This window comes from Cervus canadensis, chromosome 14 (assembly GCF_019320065.1).
Source record: "Cervus canadensis isolate Bull #8, Minnesota chromosome 14, ASM1932006v1, whole genome shotgun sequence".
NCBI classification, from domain to species: domain Eukaryota; kingdom Metazoa; phylum Chordata; class Mammalia; order Artiodactyla; family Cervidae; genus Cervus; species Cervus canadensis.
In genome coordinates, this window is record NC_057399.1 from 53,827,536 (window position 1) to 53,848,291 (window position 20,756).

General features: G+C 41.7%; 1 protein-coding gene across 2 annotated transcripts in view; it reads left to right on the forward strand.

Annotated features, from left to right (window-relative positions):
* The window catches only part of TEK (TEK receptor tyrosine kinase), a 104,894-nt gene that overhangs the window by 672 nt on the left and 83,466 nt on the right, over positions 1 to 20,756 (forward strand). The window lies entirely within an intron of this gene.

The following is a 20,756-nucleotide window of genomic DNA, read 5'->3' on the forward strand; positions in this document are numbered from 1 at the left end:
CTGTGACACGGACTGTTTCTCTGTGAGTCTCCATTCAATATATGGAAGGATTCACCTGGAAAGTCCTCGTGGTGTGAACTGATTTTTCTAGTTTCTCTTCTGGATTATTGCCCCTTGTGTCACCACAGACGCTGTGGGGACTGATTAGGTCACTTTATCTGAAGAGACATATTTGCTGTGGGACATTATTTTACTGCTCCTCATTCTAGCTTGTTTCTTTTCTATACAAAAAAAGAACAAACCTGGCTTTACCTGCGTCAGAGAAAATCTTCAGTCATTGGAAAAAAGTCAAATTTATGCTGAGAATGATGGGGACCCACTTAAGGCACTGTCCAGAGTGTCATTTTTAAAAATGAGAACAAAAATGCTTTTCTATAAAGGTTTCGTATTTGCATCCTATTTTAATCAAAGTGGTCAAATGCTAGGCTTTTTGGTTTGTTTGTTTTTTTTTTTTTTTTACTGTAGTTGGGGTCAGGGAGATAAGGGTTATATAATTTGTATTTTATTTTAAAAACTATTTGGCATATAGTGATTTGTAAAGTCTTCACTGGCCCAGTGAAATGAAAGTTTAGGCAATTACCCAGATCACTGGCCTCGGGAGGGTATTGAAACCTATTGTGGGTTTAAGGAATGGTTGGCCTGAGTATAGACTTAAGGTGTTTGTTGCTCAGATTCTCTAGATGGCGGCGTGGCTCGTCCTTTACTTACCCTATGGGATACCTATGAAAGTGATATCAAATCATGAAATACAGATCACAATGTAATGGCCATCAATCTCTCTCCTTCAGTTTGAAAGCATTAGAATTATTATAATGAAAATAGAATTGATATAGGAAATGAATTTGGGAAAATTTACTGAACTTAATGATGTAGGCTATGTTATATTAGGTATACTTGGATCAAATTCTACTAAGTATCAGCTATACTATTTTATATTTTTCATATGTTTTCAATATTATTAAATATTCAAAAATTAATCCAATAAGATAACAGAAGTGTGTGGAAAGTAGTTTGTTTATAGCTCTTCAGTTTGTTGTCAATAATCAATATATTGAGGATATAGTAATATTTTAAGACTGAGTAACACAAATTGCCAGGAAATGAAAGATTATCTGAGATAGTTTCAGTATTTATGTAGAAATTGTTTATATTCATGTAGAAATAATGTTGATTTCTCCAACAATATGCTCGTTTAAGCCAAATAATTGTCATAATTTCATTCTCGATTTGCTTTTTTTCTGTGTGACATCTATTAGTGACCTTGAAATCTGGAACTGCTTCTTTATCAGGGATTATAGTAATGCAAAGCTCAGGCATATACAGTGGCTCGGAAATACTTCTTTAGGTTAAATACTACACACACACACACACACACACACTCTCTGTTTTAATTCTTTTCCCCCCTTACTGACTATGTTATGGCACTTTGCGATACAGGCTTAGAAAAGCTGTCATAAAATCAAACAAAGAAACTAAGACAACAATGTAAAGCAACTATACCCCAGTTTTGTTTTAAAATACCTTTAAACAAACACACACATGCACAAAAGTTATGTGGCAAAAGTTACTCTGTGTCTGAACCTTAGTTTTCTTGAAAGTACAGTGCTAACCAGCAGGCTGAGACTCAAGGAGAGGGGTTTCATGCTCTTGCTGAAAATGAAGGTTAACATCAATAATGTGGGTTTCTGGAGTAGATCTGCTGTGCTAAATCCTAACTTACATTTTCCATCTAAGCCTTTGTGAATATCAATACTGAAGGCTTGAGAGTTGCAACAGCAAGAATCCAGTAAGATTATGTCTGCAGGCATAGGATCCCATTCTTCAAACCAAACTCCACTGGTGGACTACAGTAATGGAGCAAGGGGCTCTTGACTTACAGACTTATCTCTCTAGTTCAGTGGGTTGTTCCTCATTCCCTACTTCTGAACAAATAGAACTAAAAGAATGTCACATTTGCCTCAGTGAAGGTGACTCTGGGTGGTAGACACTAATGCATAAGAGGAAGTATGTAGCTTTTAGAAGACTGCTATCAAATCCACCTAGATTCTGGTAGATTTCCCTCCCAGTGGAGGATCATGGCCAATACCAGCATACAAACAAGTTCTCAGAAACATACTAAATTTCCCCTTCTCTCCCATTCTCACCAAACCAGGCTGCTCTCTCTAAAGCATTGTATAGAAAGAAAAACACTAAAACAAATCACTCTCTCTGCTTTATCATATCAACATGATCCAATGGAAAGTCTCTATAGCATGCCTTCTTGCCTCTTTCCTGTCTCATTTGGCATTTTGAGTAACAACCTGGGTTCAGAGATAGTGAGTATCTTGTCTGGAGTGGCAGAGGAGATTCAGTTCTAAGGTCAGGGAAGGGGTCACAGATGGAACCTCTTGATTAGGGTAGGTCTTAGAAGGCTAGTAGCAAGCCTGAGGAATCAAGGGTGGAGGTGTGGAAGCTAGGATCAGAGACACACCTGGGAATTATTCTCAGAGGGAGGAGCTTTGCCCTCTCCCCAGACTCTCTCCTAAACACTGTCTTTGGGAGGTCTCAGCCTCTCCCTTTCAGTCCTACCCTGGGAGAACTTCCTTCGAGAGTTTGGTTCTTTTAAACATCTCTCCTGCAGAGAAGGACTTGTCCAGTTCATCTCAGAAGACTATGCTATATATCCTCCAGGGATTCAGATGGGTGAGCTCCAGGTTTTTCTGACATTATCAATTCATCTCCTGGAACTTTATTCCTAAAAAAATGTGTGTGTGTGATTGTGTCACCAATTTATTCCCTGTAGATGGTTTGTTGGTTAGAGCGCAGAATCAGGATTCAGATAGATTTGTCTAGGCTGAAACAAAGCCAAAAGATACCACTTCAAAATAGATAAAAGTCAAGTTATGCATTGGTGTTCAATAAATAGCTATGTTCAGTATCAGAGAGATCTGGTGTTTTGAGAGTTCTATCGGTGACATCTAAGTTTTGGTGATACACAAAATTTACAGGAGCCAACACATGCTTTACTTGCTAAAATGGTAATATATAGCTGTAACTGTTTGCTTAGTAAAAATATAAAATCTGACTTAGAGATGGCAATTGCTTCAATCTACTGCTCAAAGCATACCCATTAAACACTGGTGACACTGAGAAATTTGACAGCAAACAGAGTAGACAGGCAGAAAGATACGTGCTTTAAACACTTTGTCATATGAGCACATTTAGTCAAGAGAGAAGAGATGAAGGAGCAGTATTTCTATGGGTTTCCATTTAGATGACACCATAGATTGATGCTGTGTTTCTCCAGGTCTGGGATGCAGGGGTTGAGGGAGCTGCACAAAGGATAGAGTTTGACTTTATTGATAGAAACTTTCTAAAAGCCGGATCACCATCCCCCCGAGGAGTAAGTTCCACTCTGAGGAGGGATCAGGTTGGATGATGGATAGGTTTTAGGAATGTGAAAAGAGGATCCTTTTCGTTTCACTATCTGTGGCTTCTCATTGACCACTTAGGTAGATAAGGGTTCCGAAGAGCCACAAGATCTTTGCCTATTGAAATCAAACTGGGTGTGTTTTCTGAATGTGGGCCCAGATACGCTCTCTTTACACTGAATTGTAACTCAATCAACTTGGCTTAGGAGAAGAAAAAGTACATGCCCTTGGGCTGTGATGAAGCCACTGCTCTGAGACTGAGGTGGAGCTCATCAAGAAGGCAGGAGAAGGAATACGGAGTACGGATTGTGAGGTTACACGCCTGGTTGTTGTTGTTTGGTCACTAAGTCGTGTCCAACTCTTTTGTGATCCCTTGGACTATAGCCCACCAGGCTCCTCTGTCCATGAGATTTCCCAGGCAAGAACACTGCAGTGGGTTGCCATTTCCTTCTCCAGCGGATCTTCCCAACCCAGAGATCGAGCCCAGATCTCCTGCATTAGCAGGCAGTTTATTTGCTGCTGAGCCAGCAGGGACTCTCTTACACAACTGGAGTTAAGCTCAAATTGGGTGACCATGGACCAGTTATTTGACTGCTCTAATACACAGTTTTCTCATCTTTTACATTTGAAAATGCTTTTGACCCCTAGAGTCATTATAAACATCAAGTGTGATAATGCATATGCATTAGTCAGCCAGTAAGAACTCTTAGCAAGTGAAGCTAGTATAATTGAAAGAGAAGTGTTGCTCTGAGGATCACTGTGCTTGTTTAAGACCAGTCTAATCTTTTCCAGGTGGAGGGGGGGGCGGGTCACTTACTACGCATAGAAACAGTCTCCTTCTAAAAGCCCTCAACATTAGCTGGTTCCTCAAATTTCGTACTGGTCTCTCCCCACTTGACGAGCCAGAACACTGGGCCTACTTTCCCGTGCTTTCTCTCACCTATCCCATTCATGGCTGTTCCACTTCAGCCACGTCCTTCTCCGTGATTGATGTATATTTTCCTCTTGGCTCTTGTTCATGCTGTTCTATCCATTTGGAAAAGACATCCCTCATACTCGCTCTGCAAACAAAATTCAACCCAATTTGCCTAGGCCAATTCTTCATGATGTTGTTCTCCTAATTCTGAGTTCCCTTACCACACAGGCTGTGTCTTTGAGCTCTGGGTACATGGATTTAGCCCAGTTAACCTCTAACATCTTTGAAAAAGGGTATTATTTCTTTACTATTCTCCGTAGTGCTTGGAGTTTAATATGCCACAGTAAGAAACTTTTGATATGCCACAGCAGACCTGAAAAAAAGAGAGAAAGCGTTTGTTGTTATACGAAGGGTTTTTAAACATTGAAATAATAAAACAGTAATAATCAATTTCATATATATATTGCAAGTAGTAATCAATTATATCTTAAAACATTGGCTTATGTTAAATATTTGATGTAAATAAGGTCAAAAGAAAATCCCTTCTCTCAGGTGTGAAACATGAAAGGTATACTCATGAAAGTGGGTTTAACAAGAGCTTTACCTAATACTATGTATTCTATGATTGTTGAATATCACTTTAAAGATATCATAGTTTTTATTCAATAGATATTTATTGAGTTATTGCCTGCCCATATTCATTCATTCACTCAACTATCATTTCAGTCTGAAGACATATTGAGGACTTACTTTGTACCAAGTATTGTGTTAGATACCAGCAATGCAAAAAAAGAATGAATCATTTTTTTCCCCTTGCTAAACTCACATTTTGGTAGGAAAGATAAATATAGGAGAATTAACTATAAGATGCTATGATAAATAATGTAATTATTGCTGTTGTTCAGTTGTTAAGTCGTGTCTGACTGTGACCCCATGAACTGCCACATGCCAGGCTTCCTTGTCCTTCACTGTCTCCTGAAGTTTGCCCATACTCATGTCCACTGAGTTGGTGATGCCATTCAACCATCTCACCCTCTGTCACTGCCTTCTCCTCCTGCCCTCAATCTTCCCTAATATCAGGGGTATATAAAAATCTAGCTTTTCAAGAGCTGTAAAAATACTTATTGGATTCAGTAATTTAAAAAATGGAAATTTAGAAAGATGGTAATGATAACCCTATATGCAAAACAGAAAAAGAGATACAGATGTACAGAACAGACTTTTGGACTCTGTGGGAGAAGGCGAGGGTGGGATGTTTCAAGAGAACAGCATCAAAACATGTATATTATCAAGGGTGAAACAGATCACCAGCCCAGGTTGGATGCATGAGACAAGTGCTTGGGGCTGGTGCACTGGGAAGACCCAGAGGGATCGGGTGGAGAGGGAGGTGGGAGGGGGGATCGGTATGGGGAACACATGTAAATCCATGGCTGATTCATGTCAGTGTATGGCAAAAACCACTACAATATTGTAATTAGCCTCAAACTAATAAAAATAAATGGAAAAAATAATAATAAAATAAAAATTAAAAAAAATTAAAAATACAATTCTAAAATCCAAATTAAACATAAGTGACTAAAAACATATAATGCTAACTTCATTAATTGCTAAATTTATATGAATATAATTTAGTATTGAAAATAATCTGTAGGTTAGATTTTCCTCACTTTCCCAGAACTCCTAAATAGTAATGAATAGTGCTCAAAATTATGGCTGATGTAGTTATGAGTTATTCATGGCCAAATGATTTTTAAACAAAGTAGATAAAAAGGAAAAGGGAAGAAAGGATTTCCCATCAGAAGGAGCATGGGGTGTGAAACAGCAGGGCAAGCTCAGGGAAGTTGAGTAAGACTGGAAAATAGGGAGGAGGTGGTGAATGAAGGTTGGGTTCAGATCAGGAAGGGCCTCACTGGCCATATTAAGTCATCTGTACCTCTTTCTGTATGTGTGGAGATTTAGTATGGTGTTTGTTCTATTGTATCTGATATATGTCTTGGAAAATTCACTCTGGTAAGAGTGTGGAGCATGTATTGACATGGCAGAGACTTAGGCCTGGACCAATTTGGCTTCCCAATTCTCCAGGCAGGAAGGCCCGGATGAAGAGGGGAATTGAAAGTGTTTAGGAGGTGACACTGTAGGGACTGGTGATGGGTTATTTATTGGAGGTTGTGGGAAGAGAAGGTGGTGAATAAACATTGCTCCAGGCTTCTGGTTTGAATGATGGTGCTGCCATTCACTGTGTTGGGACACATGACAGAAGGAACCTGGTTGATGACAAGCTGGCAAGAAACAAACAGTTATTTTGCACGTGTTGATTTTGAGTTTCCATGTTAATGGTGGGTATTTAGCAAAACTGGGCTCTCTGGGTCTGAAACTCAGAAGAGAACTGGGCAAGGGACTGAGACATAGGAATCTTTGTGTGTAGTAAGTAAGGTCCTGAACATGGACACATACTGAGATTTAAGTGAAGAGAAGAGAAAGAGGAGATAGCCAAGGGTTCCATGAAGAAGCAGTCCAGGAGCTGGCAGGAGAGGCAAACCCGGACAGATTCCTTTCCTGGGATTTCAGAGCATTGGTGTTGCTGTGGCTAAGAAGGAGAGAGTTTAAAGAAGGGGACAATAGGATGGGGGCCGCAAGGGGACAGCGTCCGGGCTTGGCCTGGGGGCACCAGACTGCAGGTGTGTGGTTTCACAGAGAGCCAGCTGCACTGACAGCCAGCTGAGCCAGAGCTGGAAGGGATGTCAGAGGATCAGCTGGCATCACTCCCAGCCTTCAGGAAGGGGAACGTCTAAAGTTGCCTCCCTTAGTTCTGGAATTGTAAACTGATAACCCAATTCCCACCAGTCAGACGGTTCCTTAATTCACATCACATTGCAGAATGCTTTTTTAGATCAAGACTTGCCTGCTTTCCTCTACATCCCTCCCCCGTTGCCTCCTTTTGTCACTCCAGGACTCTGATCACCCTTCTCCCTTGTTCCTTCCTAAAGGCCACAGAGGCAGGTGTGGTCACATGAACCTGCCAGACGGACAGAGAGAGTCCTGACCCTTTTTAACACAGCTGTTGATTAGAGGGTGTGCGTTCCCACTGCCTAGAGGTGCTATGTCTAACATGGTAGGCACACACTTAACAGACGGAGGGAGAAAAAACCTAAAGATGAGCCACGGGAGCCCATCAGGCAGCCAGCAGAGGGGCATGTGGGCAGCTGCTGTTTGTTCCCTGCTGGCCACAGCCCCCTGCCCAGGGCTTGACCAGTGAGGTGTGTGCGGTGGGCACACCCATCTCAGCAGATCTGTCAGCTTTCCCGCTTTTGTTAGAGGGTGATATCATGCTTCCTGGGGGGAGCACTAGAAGACAATGCCCGGCCACTTTCCTCCAGATACAATAGGCGGAGTCAGGAAGGCAGTATTGACATTGCTGGGGCCAGGGAGGCACTCGCTGCTCCGCGGCCGTCAGATGGTGAACCAGCTTAACCTTGGCACATGGAGCCTGGGTTGTACAAGGCGTCTGGCTCCAGAGCCAGAGGGGACTCCACCCCAGGGACAGAAGTCCTTTAGACATCTGGGAATCTGAGATGGGCCTCGAATTCCCATCCCCTTGTCAAAAAAACAACCATAAAACAATAACAGTACCAGGAATAACAAAAATGACTACCGTAGGCTGAATGTCACCAAGTGCCAAGTGTTTAATATGACTTTTAATATCTTACAATAATCTCGTACAATTGGTATTACTATTTGTTTGTTTAATATAGATGGTGAAACTGAGGCTCACAAAATGTTAGTGACTTCACTAAGGTTAAAATATTGTGGACATTCATTATCTGGGACTGCCTAGCATTCCTATTTTTCAAAAGCCACCAAGCTTTCCCTCCAGTGATGGGACTGCCAATCACTGATCCGTGTACTGTCAGTCTGATGACAGTGGTTGGTTCAGATGGAGGATGTATGACCCAACAGGGCCACATGGACTGTCCTCTGGGAATTTTTGAGCAAGATGTTCTCTTTCTTCAGTGAGGACACTGTTCACTTGGAGCCATCAGCTTCCTTGGGTGATTCAAGGCAAGAAAACTAAAGTGGGTTGCCATTTCCTCCTCCAGGGGATCTTCCTGACGCAGGGATCAAACCCATGTCTCTTACATCTCTTGCATTGACATGTGAGTTCTTTACCACTAGTGCCACTTATTCAGTATCAGTAATAGTTCAGTCACTCAGTTGTGTCTGACTCTTTGTGACCCCATGGACTGCAGCATGCCAGGCCTCCCTGTCCGTCACCTACTCCCAGAGTTCACCCAAACTCATGTCCATTGAGTCGGTGATGCCATCCAACCATCTCATCCTCTGTCATCCCTTTCTCCTCCTGCCTTCAATCTTTCTCAGCATCAGGGTCTTTTCAAATGAGTCAGCTCTTCGCATGAGGTGGCCAAAGTATTGGAGTTTCAGCTTCAACATCAGTCTTTCCAATGAATATTCAGGACTGATCTCCTTTAGGATGGACTGGTTGGATCTCCTTGCAGTCGAAGGGACTCTCAAGAGTCTTCTCCAACACCACAGTTCAAAAGCATCAATTCTTTAGCACTCACCTTTCTTTATAGTCCAACTCTCATATCCATACGTGACTACTAGAAAAACCATAGCCTTAACTAGAGGGACCTTTGTTGGCAAAGTAATGTCTCTGCCTTTTAATATGCTGTCTAGGTTGGTCATAACTTTTCTTCCAAGGAGTAAGCGTCTTTTAATCTCATGGCTACAATCACCATCTGCAGTGATTTTGGAGCCCCAAAAAATAAAGTCTGCCACTCTTTCTCCTCTATTTGCCGTGAAGTGATGAAACTGGTTGCCATGATCTTAGTTTTCTGAAAGTTGAGCTTTAAGCCAACTTTTTCACTCTCTTCTTTCACTTTCATCAAGAGGCTCTTTAGTTCTTCTTCACTTTCTGCCATAAGGGTGGTGTCACCTGCATATCTGACGTTATTGATATCTCTCCCAGCAATCTGGATTCCAGCTTGTGCTTCATCCAGCCCAGCGTTTCTCATGATGTACTCTGTATATAAGTTAAATAAGCAGGGTGACGATATACAGCCTTGATGTATTCCTTTTCCTATTTGGAACCAGTCTGTTGTTCCATGTCCAGTTCTAACTGTTGCTTCCTGACCTGCATACAGATTTCTCAGGAGGCAGGTCATGTGGTCTGGTATTCCCATCTCTTTAAGAATTTTCCAGAGTTTATTGTGACAACTTCGCATAGTTCAGGGGGAAGATTTTAAAAGATACGACTTTAAATGTACACTGTATGGTATGGGTACATAATGAGCACTCAGTAAAAATCTGATGTTCTTGTTTACTTATAAACAAAGCTAGAGGCTCTTATGTCACTTAATATCCATCTTTTTAAAGCACATCTCTATCCATGAGGGCAGGCAGTTCATTCTATGCCGGATGGAGCTCCCCACCTTTCCTTGAGGTAACTCCCTGTTGTTGAGTTATTACCCCACTGCCTCCTTTTTTCCTAAGCCTGGCCTTGTCTCAGAACGAGGGGAGAAAACCTTAGAGCTGTGTGTTCTTGGGCTCTGGCTGAAAATCTGGAGTGTCAGCTGGGGAGTTCCTTCCCATGGCCCTACCAGCTGGCAAGATGGGGCTCCCCGTTTTTTCTCCGGCCAGCCCCCAGCTTCCTCTTTCCTCAGATCCTGACCAAAAATTGGCTCCAGGATGCTTTGCTCTAGATTGTTCCCACCTCATTTATCCCAAACCTATTAATTCCTAGTTCTTGAAAATCTTATGTGGCATTGTCAGTTCCCAGTGCAGTGTGCCTCACTTCAGACTGAGCGCATTCCTGGTAGGTTATTTGGGAATTGATCCTAGGGAGCAAGAATGAGGGGCTAGGGGAATGGAAGCATACATGCATGTACTGTCATGCTGGCCACTGCCTCAAAAGCCTGGTGAAGTGAAGCGTTAGTTGCCCAGTTGAGTCTGACACTTTGCGACCCCGTGGACTATAGCCTGCCAGGCTTCTCTGTCCATGGAATTCTCCAGGAAAGAATACCGGAGTGGGTAGCCATGCCCTCCTCCAGAGGGTCTTCCTGACCAAGGGATCAAACCTGGGTCTCCTGCATTGCAGGCAGATACTTTACCGTTTGAGCCCCCAGGGAAGCCCTAAATACCTGGTGCTCTATACCTTCTAAGGAGCTTCATGAAATGTGGCTCTGGGCCTTCATACTTTGCTTTCCTTCCTTTTGTTCAAGGCTCATGTAGATGCAAGAAGCTGATTAGTTACTGGGGTCCTGCGCTGTTGTGCCATAGAAAGTCCCAGGGGAGGAAGTGCAATATCCTCCCACAGGCTCTGAGTGAGCTACTTTGAGGTTCCATCTGCTCAAAACTGATGGAGGCCGGCTTAGCAGTAATTGCAGAAGCATTTGGAGCTAAAGTGGGAATGGGGAAGATTTGCATTGGTGTCCAAGAGGTGTTGGATGCAGGCACCCTTGCGTTTGTCCCTGACATACAACTTAGAATATTAAATCACACTTTACAGTGTACTTGACAGGTTTCCCACTAGATTATGGGCTGAATGACACATTAGCATTCTCAGCACCAAATATAGTATCCTGGCTGGAAGAGAAACGCTTTAAAAATAGTTTTGCATTGGATTCAATGTTCTGACCTAGTACTTCCCTAAGTGTCCTATATACACTATTGCTGGCCTGAAAGATGATTTTATGAGATGCAATTTAAGAAGAGCATTTTTAATTATGAAATTAATATGTGTATATAGATATATGTCTGTATTGTTATTGTGTAGTTGCTAAGTTGTGTCTGACTCTTTGCGACCCTATAGACTGTAGCTTCTTCTGTCCGTGGGATTTCTTACACAAGAATACTGGAGTGGGTTGCCATTTCCTTCTCCAGGAGATCTTCCTGACCCAGGTTGAACCCAAGTCTCCTGCTTGGCAGGTGGATTCCTTACCACTGAGCCACCTGGGAAGTCCATATGTGTGTATATATCATAACAATCATGTAATTTCATGAGTATTTTGACATTATATGAGGCTAAGAAAAAAAGATGAGTTAGAGTGGTTAATAGAATAATTAATATACAAGTCTCATGTAGACTCAGCAAAAAATCATGAAAATAGTGTATAAATTAATGCAATTTGAGAGATACTGCTCTAAAAGAATGAGGGAACCAATACATTTTTAGAACTCTGTGTGTGTGTTCAAATTAAAAATAGAAAAGTAATTGGACACATAAATAATACTAATGGACTAAGCAGAAGAGAGTCTCTTGGTGATCAACCTGTCTCAGAGGACTGCCTTGGACTCTAATCTTGCTCCTCTCAGGAAACCTGGAAAGGGGACATTTATTAATAAATTACAGTTAAGACCTAGTTTACCCCTTGGGCACCCTGAGCATTCCTCAAAAAAGGCCCAACAGTCAGCATGCAAACTAGTGGGCAGTGGCCAAAGTGGAGGAACAAGTAGGTCAGTTATATGCGTTCATTCAAGCTAACATGTAGAGAGCCCTTTCTGTGTGTGGGGAATCTGCTGGGCATTCAAGTTTACAAACAAGGTTAAGAGAGGGATCTGACCTCAGATGGCTTTTAGTCTGGAAGCTGAGAAGCTCTGCTCTGTTAGAGGCCTGCAGTGCACCTTAGGAGTGTTGAGGCTGGAGGAGTCATTCTGGAAGAAAACATGGGTCTCACCAAGAAGGTGGTGTTTGAGAAGGATGAGCAGGATCATGCCTTGTGGGAAATCAGGAGTGGAAGTGGGGAGGAAAGGTGTTCTAGGCCAAGGAAGAAGCATGAAAAATGAGGGGTAAAAAGTTGAAGAAATGTTTGTGCAGTAGTTCTGTGTGGCTACCCTCTAGGGCACAAAGACCGAAGCTGGGGAGGTGGACTGGGGAGAAGGTAACTTGGCTTTTGAGGTTGGCTGAGTGGGCAGGGTCAGAGTCAGTTATGGGAGTTGTCAGGGTATGGGATAGAAGCCCTGTGAGGGGATGACATTGCCAAAAAGAGGAGAAAGGGTTTGTTTTGGGAACACCTGTGTCAAGGGGTGATGCAGGTAGAGGAAGAGGAAGCTGAAGGCATTCAAGGAGACAAGCCAGAGGAGGAGGGAGTTTCTCATCTACGTCAAGACGTACAAAGGCAGGAGCCAGGATTACGAGAGAGACTGGAGAATTTGGCAATTAGGTTTTGCTGCTAAGCATTTCCAGTGGATGGGCAGGGCCTGGGTTGAAGAGTAAGAGAGAGGTGAGGAAATGGAGTGAGTAAGCATAGATCCTCTCTGGGAGATGTCCCATGTCATGGCAGCTTCCTGTTTCTGTGTGCTTTTTGGTAAACTTGATTCTAGGGTGATCTGGTAGGGGAAGAGGTGAGGTCCCCTCTGCCATTGTTGGCTCAAGGTGCTAGGAGGATATGCTGAGGTTTGAAGGAAATAGAGAAAAACCTCTTCCATCACAGGTATTCTCCCCTTCCCATGGATGTTGTCCTAAATTGCCTGAATTAGATAATTATTTTAATTTCAAAAATGTTTGGTAATGGAGGTACACAGGGGAGCCACACACTGCTACCTGGAATAAGGAATATTAGAACCGACAAAGACTCAAAAGATTATCTAGTCCAGGGTTATTGAATTGTTTTTTCACACAATACTAATTCCAGGAGAATTGTTGAATTCTCCCCCCACCCACTTCTTTTTTTGAGTGTAATGTGGAGCTAATGTTTGATACCTTAAGTAATATGAGTTTGATTGAACCTGCTCATTTTACAGATACTGAGGCCCCAGGAGTTTAGCACTTTGCACAAGCTTACTCAGCTCATCAGAGGCTGTTTCTTCACTTTAGCAGAGAGTGTGGAAAGCAATATAAATTAGATGTATTGTTTGGTCAGACTGCCTGGGCTTGCATTCCATTTTTACCCTTGAATTGGTTAGCTATCGCTGTGTAACAAACTACTCCCAAAACCCAGTGACTAAACCAACATTTATCGTTTGTCACATGTCTCTGTGTGATTTGCGGTTCGCCTGATGTGTGCTGAGTGCAGCTCTGAGGTTCTGCTTCAGATCGCAGCAGCTGCTGCGGCTCTGCTTCTTGCTGCAGGTGCCGGGTGTCTGGATGACCTGCTCACACGCATCTCACCCTTCTTGGACCAGCCCAAGGGGGTGTTCTAATGGTGGTGTTAGAAACACAAGAGCGCTAAGTAGAAACAAATCAACAAGGGAGTCTTCTCAAGGCTTAGGCTGTGAACTAGCACACTGTCATTCCCTAAATCAAGGTCTGGGAACTACGTTCTGCCCATGGTGTGGCCAAAGCAAGGGAATGATGCAAAAGGGAGCTGAAGATTGGGGGTCAACAATTCGATCTACTACAGCTGCTACTAGCTTTGCACTGTGGTGCAAGTTACTTGTCTTCATCTGAAAAACAAGCATCATAATAGCACTTACATTTTGGGGCTTGGGGAGGGGGAATTAAATGAATTTGCTCATGTAAACCATTAAGAACAGCACTTTAACTTAGAAAACACTAAGTAAGTATTAAGATTGCTACTAATTTTACTGCCCCGCCCCCCATCACCATCCATGAGGATATCTGGGGTCTTTGCCACCAGAGTGGCTATGGAAGGTTTAGGGTTGACTTGATAAACTGGCTCAGCGTCGGCCATTTCCCACCAGCAAAAGAGCTCAAAGGAGTGACCTTCTGAAAATCCTCCAAACCACTCATGTATAAAGTCCTTTCTTTGTCTTATAAGTGACCATATGGCCTCTGGCAGCTTGGGCTGGCTTTGTGCTGCCCGGTTCTCCCAGCCTCCGCACCACACACACCCCTCCCCCGCAGTGTATCTCACACCCAGAGTCAGCAGAGATTTTCACACAAACCATCTGCCAAGAGGTGTGGAACTGGAGCCAGAAACACATAACAGCCGCAGAAGCTCAGCTGTATTCCGAGGCCTGTTGTAATCTCACAGTCCTGGACACAGCCCCCTGACCACTGACTGGCTCTAGAGCCCACAAGCCATCAGCGGAGTGTGATTCCAATGTGAGTAATGCACAAATTCTGCCAACTCCTTCTGGAATCAAACAAAAAACTGGTTTCTTTCTCTTTTTTTTGCCATTTGGGGGGAAATCGTTCATTGCATCACTGTCTTCCCTTTAAGTCTGGGGAGAGCCAGTGACTCAAGCTAACTTCTGCTAGAGGCTCTCTTCCTCTCCTCGAGGCCACTTCCTGATGAAACTCAGGGTTTAGGACACCCCCACCAAGCCCACCTTTCACCTTGTCAGGTGGTATTATGTGCCACAGGAATCTAGACTGGAGCCCTGTTCAGCAATGGGGTATCCGTAGGCAAGTCATTTCACCTTCCTGTAGAATGGGGATAGTAGTATTACCACACTAAAGAGTTGTGAGGATTATATGATACAGGTAGGTCAAATGCTTAGCCAACTGCATGTTCATAAAAAACACTCAGTAAGTATTAGCTATCATTATTTCTTCTGTCTCCCTATGCCACTAGCTATTACTCCTAGGAGCACTCTGTCTCCAAGCTATTGTATAAATGTTACTCTGTTCTATTCCATCCCACTATCTCCTTCCTTCCTAACCCATTCTAGTCTTTAGTATTATTTGAGCTCTTACTCTGTGCTTAACACTGGGCCAGCAAGTATAAAGATGAATGAAACAAAGTCTGTTGCTATGGAGGTTGCTGTTGGGATGTAAGTTGCAGATGGACGTACAGTATGTTCTTCTTACTCATGGTAGCTGTATTCTGTAACCATCAAAACTGAGTGAGATTTCTGCAAGTCCAAACATTTTAGTGACCTGATCAATGCATAACCCAGTTTTGCACTTGTGTGTTTTGTTTTGTCTTTGCCAAGAAAAAGCGCAAAAATGTGAAAAAGTGGCACCAAATAAACCCTCCAGAGGACATTGGTTGTCTGTTTGAGAGCCCAGTAGAACAATGCCTTGTTTCACCTCAGTCGGGAACAGATGTGTCTGATGACTCAGGGTTTTCCCTGCTCTGTGTGTGTGTTCAGGTGACTGGGAAGGCAACATGAGTATCAATTTTGAGGTTGTAAACTATAGGTAAATTCATAAATATAGAATCAACTAATGATGCATGCATGCGAACTTGGTCATGTCCAACTCTTTGCAACCCATGGACTGTAGCCCACCCAGCTCCTCTGTCCACGAGATTCTTCAGGCAAGAATACTGGAGTGGGTTGCCATTTCCTCTTCCAGGGGATCTTCCCCACCCAGGGATTGAGCCTATGTCTCTTGGATCTCCTGAATTGGCAGGCAGAGTCTTTACACTGAGCCACCTGGGAAGCCCAACTGTTGATGAGGATAGACTGTTCATACACGAATGCATAAATGACTCAGACTGCAGTAAAGTTTCCATAGAAGTACAGGGGAAGCACAGGAGAGAGAATAACGGATTCCGTCTGGGGCAATCAGGGTTCTTTGGTTGGAATCAGACTTTCAAACGCAAGAGGGCATTTCTTTCTTCTTTTTCTTTTTTTTTGAGATGAGCAATTTTATTTTTTGAATGTTTTTATTGGAGGATAATTGCTTTATAATGTGTTAGTTTCTGCTCTACAACAGAGTGAATCAGCTACATGTATACATTTATCCCCTCCCTCTTGAGTCTCCCTCCACCACTGCCCACCCCCATCCCATCCTTCTAGGTCATCACAGAGCACCAAGAGGGCATTTCTGACAGCAGGCAGTAGAGATGGAAGCATGTGGCTGGGTGCAGCCAAATCAGTCAGATTAGGGCTTGTGGGTGGCAGGATTTCTGTGTACTGTGTAGCCCAGATGTGACTGGATGGCTTGCAGCAGGCCTCTTCTAACCCACATCCAGTTAGAAGCAAGACTCAGCACTCTGAGATGCCAAACAAGGTAAAACGATCCAACTCTGTAGCATCAGCAAGTAAACAGAGCGCTTTCACTGGGTCAAAGGAGAAGACGATTGGTGTTGTCTAGTGTGTAAAATAAATTCATGAGTCGACAACTCCCCTTTCCTCTGGCTAAATTCCTCTCCAGCTCCAAGCCTCCTTGTTTCTCCTCCCTGCCTCCCACGGCCTCTACTCTTCCATGCAATTCCACTTTGCATATACCACTCTGCAATACAACAGCCAGCCTGGGGATCCAGCCCCTTCTCCTCTGGAATCTTAGCAGAGATCCTGTTCCTCAAGTTTGGCTTTCAGGAATTTTCTCTACCCTCCATTCCTCACTCCATGGGGATTATTCAAGTATTTGTCCAGTAAAATATTTCCTCCATATTTTGGCATAAGGGATAAAATACAAGGTCCCAGTGAGTTACCACTTCCCATCACTACCTCTGCTGGTCATTCCTGACAGATAAGTATTTTCTCATGGTAGACATATGTTTTTTTCAGGTTGATATAAATCTTTTTTTCCCCAGTTTTATTGAGATATAACTGACATTCAACATTGTATAGAGGTTTCTGCAGTTTTTAAAGAGCCTAGTCCAGGCCCTAACCACAGTAGATATTCAATAAATGAATAGGTTTCTGCTAATCTGATTTGGGGGAAAGTTACATTTTTGTCATATTTTCTTCTACAAAACAGATACATAATTTTAACTACTATAATTTTCTTATATATTTCTCAGAAAGGTTTTGTAATTTTGATCACATTCAGTTCTAAACATTTCTTCCTAATAATTCTCATCAAAAGATGTTGCTTTCTAGAATCTTTACAAGAGTAGCTATAACTGATTCACTTTGCTGTACAGCAGAAACTAGTCAACATCTTAAATTAACTATAGTCAAATAAAAATTGGAAAAAAATGGAGTCAGCATATACTGGTCCACCCTGAGTTTGAGGACTATATAGAATAATTTGTTAAAATACCTATAAATGATACCTACAATAAATACAAAGTAGCATTGGGGGAAAAATACTGTTTTTAAAAAATTAACAAAATAATTATGATTTTTTTTTTTGGGGGGGCCATGCCCTATGGCCAGGGATTTAACCCATGCCCCTGTATTGGGAGCATGGAGTCTTAACCACTGGACTGCCAGGGAAGTCCCAATAATTATGAATTTTATCATGAAGAATGAGCAGGAGTTCTAGGGGTACAAATTAGCAAAGTTCTAGGGGTAAAAAAGGAGACTAATGTCTTTGAAATACCTCTACTAGATCTTAAGGCAGAGTATCATAGTGTAATAACAGTGGGGTACAGTCCAAGAATATGAACACATAAGTCAACAGACTGGATTGACCAGAACAAAATCTGAATTTATATAAAATCTTAATGTCTTATAAAGGACACAAATCAGTAGGAAAAGGAATAATAGCTCTGGGAAAATTAGTTTGGATAAAAAAAGACTTGTTTAAAAAAATCCCACCTGTTACTATATACCAAAGTTATTTCCAAATGGATTAAAGAACAAATGGGTTAAAAAAAAAAAATCAAGCCATCAAAAGAAGAAGATGGAAGTGAATATTTATTGACTTATTATATGGAAGGGGCCTTTTTAAGTTTAAAAACAATGGGAGAAACCACAAAATCAATACCTTTAGCCATGTAAATACGTAAGCTGTTAGTCCAACAATAAGCAAAATTAAAAGGGAAAGAACAAAAGAAAAATGCTTAGAACAAGTATGGCATATAAGAGATTAAAGTATTTCCATAAAATAAGCTCATTGGAACTGATAGAAAAAATCAAAACATCAGTAGAAAAAAGAGAGGAACAAATAATTCACAAAAGGAGGAAATACAAATGGCTAACATGTGAGAAAGTCTACTCTCTAAATTACAATGAAATCAGAATAAAGATACTGGTTTTCTATATCAAATTAGCAAAGACTCAAAAAAAAAATGAGAATACAACTCCATGGCTGGAGTTGGTTAAATATTCACTCTCACGCACTATAGCTTTTTATATAGAAATATGGCACTATAAAGAAAAATGTTATGATAAGATTAAGTAAAATTCAGTATATGAAATTGTATTTGGTTTTTACCATAGGAAAAAATTACGTATATTGGTTTTTGCAGTTTCTCCTTATATATGTTCTGGGACAAAAGAAATGATGTAAATCAAAATGTTAACAAGACTAACAGTGTTCTTTTTTAACCATTTCTTCCTTCTCATTATGTTTAGATAGGCTTGATCTGGTGTTTGAAAAAGGATTTCATAATGAGGAGATATATTTTAAAATAATTTATAATCTGAATGGACTAAAAGGATCACTAAATATATTGTTTTTGTGGTTTTAGAGATACTCTTTGATTCTTATTATAATATTAAATTGTAACCACCTAACAGGATAAAGATAAATGTAAAAAGACCCATATTTATCAAGACTACTATCTATTTTGAGTGCATAAGATGTTCATAACCGTAAAGATATTAATTAATGCCAAGTTATTACAGAAGAGAGATTCCAGAAACATTTTTATTGGAACATGCAGATGGCTTATTGAAATAAGGCCAAGAAAGACAATGAGAAATGTTTCTTTCACAATATTCAGTTGATTTTTAAAGTCTGAGAATGAAAAACTACTATACTGAGTATAGCTCTGTGTAGTTATTCCAAATTATGGCATTTGGTTTAGCTTCCTTCAAAATGTATATTTTTCTGATCAGAAAAATAATTCATGTTCCTATGGAAAAATTTGGATACACAGGAAAACATTTTAAAAATCCAGCCACCAGAGTTAAATAGACATGCTTCTTAATGATATAAGACATATACCACCTCTCTGTGTATATATATGTTTGTGCATATGTGCATTTGTATATACACAGAGAGAGAGAGAGACAAGTTTGATTGTTTGGTTTTAACATCTGTTAATTATCATCTTTAAACATAAACCCAGTTGTGCAAGCTCCCTTCTGTCATGGGAACTGGAAAAGAAAAATAAAGATCTCAACCACAGGGTCATTGAACATAAGCCAGAAGAGACCCCGTGGAAAGTGAAGTCACCCAGCTCATCCAAGCCTTCTGGCGCTGCCACATTATAGTCAAGTCATGTCTGAAACAAAGAGGTTCCTCTTATCCCTGGACCTCCTCTTCTCACTCGGACTTAACCCTGAGGGATGGAGTGAGGATTCAAGGAAGTGTGAGGGGTGAGGGTTTAAGTATCAGAAAAGGGTTTAGAGTATCATACACACACTCTTTGTTAGCTGTTGTTTGTTAATAAAGAAGAGTCATGACTCATTTTTGTCATTGTTGTTTAGTCACTACGTTGTGTCTGACTCTTCCACAACCCTGTGAACTGTAGCCCACCAGGCTCCTCTGTCCATGGGATTTCCCAGGCAAGAAGACTGGAGTGGGTTGTCATTCCCTTCTCCATGGCATCTTCCCAACCCAAGGATCAAACCCATGTCTCCTGCTTGGCAGGAGAATTCTTTACCCCTGAGCCACCTGGGAAGGCCCAGCTTGTCTTTGGGGTCGCAAAATAATTGGAAATGTCCAAGAATGCCTGGTGTCAGGGGCCTCTTTCAACAGGGTGTGACTTCCTGTGTCTTTAGCTGCTCCACCACCATCTTCCTACTGAGACTGAATGAGGGGAGGGCTGCAGCCCACCACTGCCCTCTACAATCTTGCACCATGGCTGCTTCTGTTATGCTAGTGGCCATGTGACATGTCCAAACTCAAGAACCCATGTCCTCAGTTTATGGATGCTCTTTAGTATTTGTATGCAAACTAGTTATGTGAGTATGCCTAATTTTCTACAAAGCTCCTACCACGCTGTAGGCCAGTGGCTTTCATGCCTGTGTTATAGGACTCTGGGTGTTCCAAGGAGGTGCTGTGTGGCTGCCAGAGATGGTGAGGATGTGGACTCTGCCTGTCAATCCCTGGGCCCTGTCCTGCTGCGGCTGCTGCTGCTGTCGCTTCAGTTGTGTCTGACTCTGTGCGACCCCATAGACGGCAGCCCTCCAGCTTCACCCAGAGTAACTCTTTATTTCATGTATTATCTTCTGTATGATATTACATTTGTTAGAATTATGTCTTGGCTTAAACAAAAGCACATTAGAGAACCATTGACATAGTTGTAGAATTTGCTCTGGCAAAGACCCGGAGCTGGGAGTGATGGACGGGTATCCTGTATGAGGAATTATTGGCTAAGCAGGTAGTGGTTCAAAGTAGTTTTTGAAACTGAGTGAAGTATAAGCTGTGGAAAGCTGGTTTGTTTTTTTCTATTTGCTGTAGACTGGAAACCAGAAAGTCAGGTCTGAATGTAGAGGTTGGTAAAGTGTTGACTAGAGGTTTGAGAGACTCTTCTAGGAGGAAAGGAGCTGTGTCTTAAGTCATGATCTTTATACCACTGATTTTCGTCAGTGTTATAGTGAAGTTTGTTTGCTAGACTGCAGAGTTTTAAGTGGATGAAGTGTTACTGTATGGATATTAATATTATGTATACTTGAATTAGAGAGTTAGCATCATGTCATTTATTCTGAGATTTACT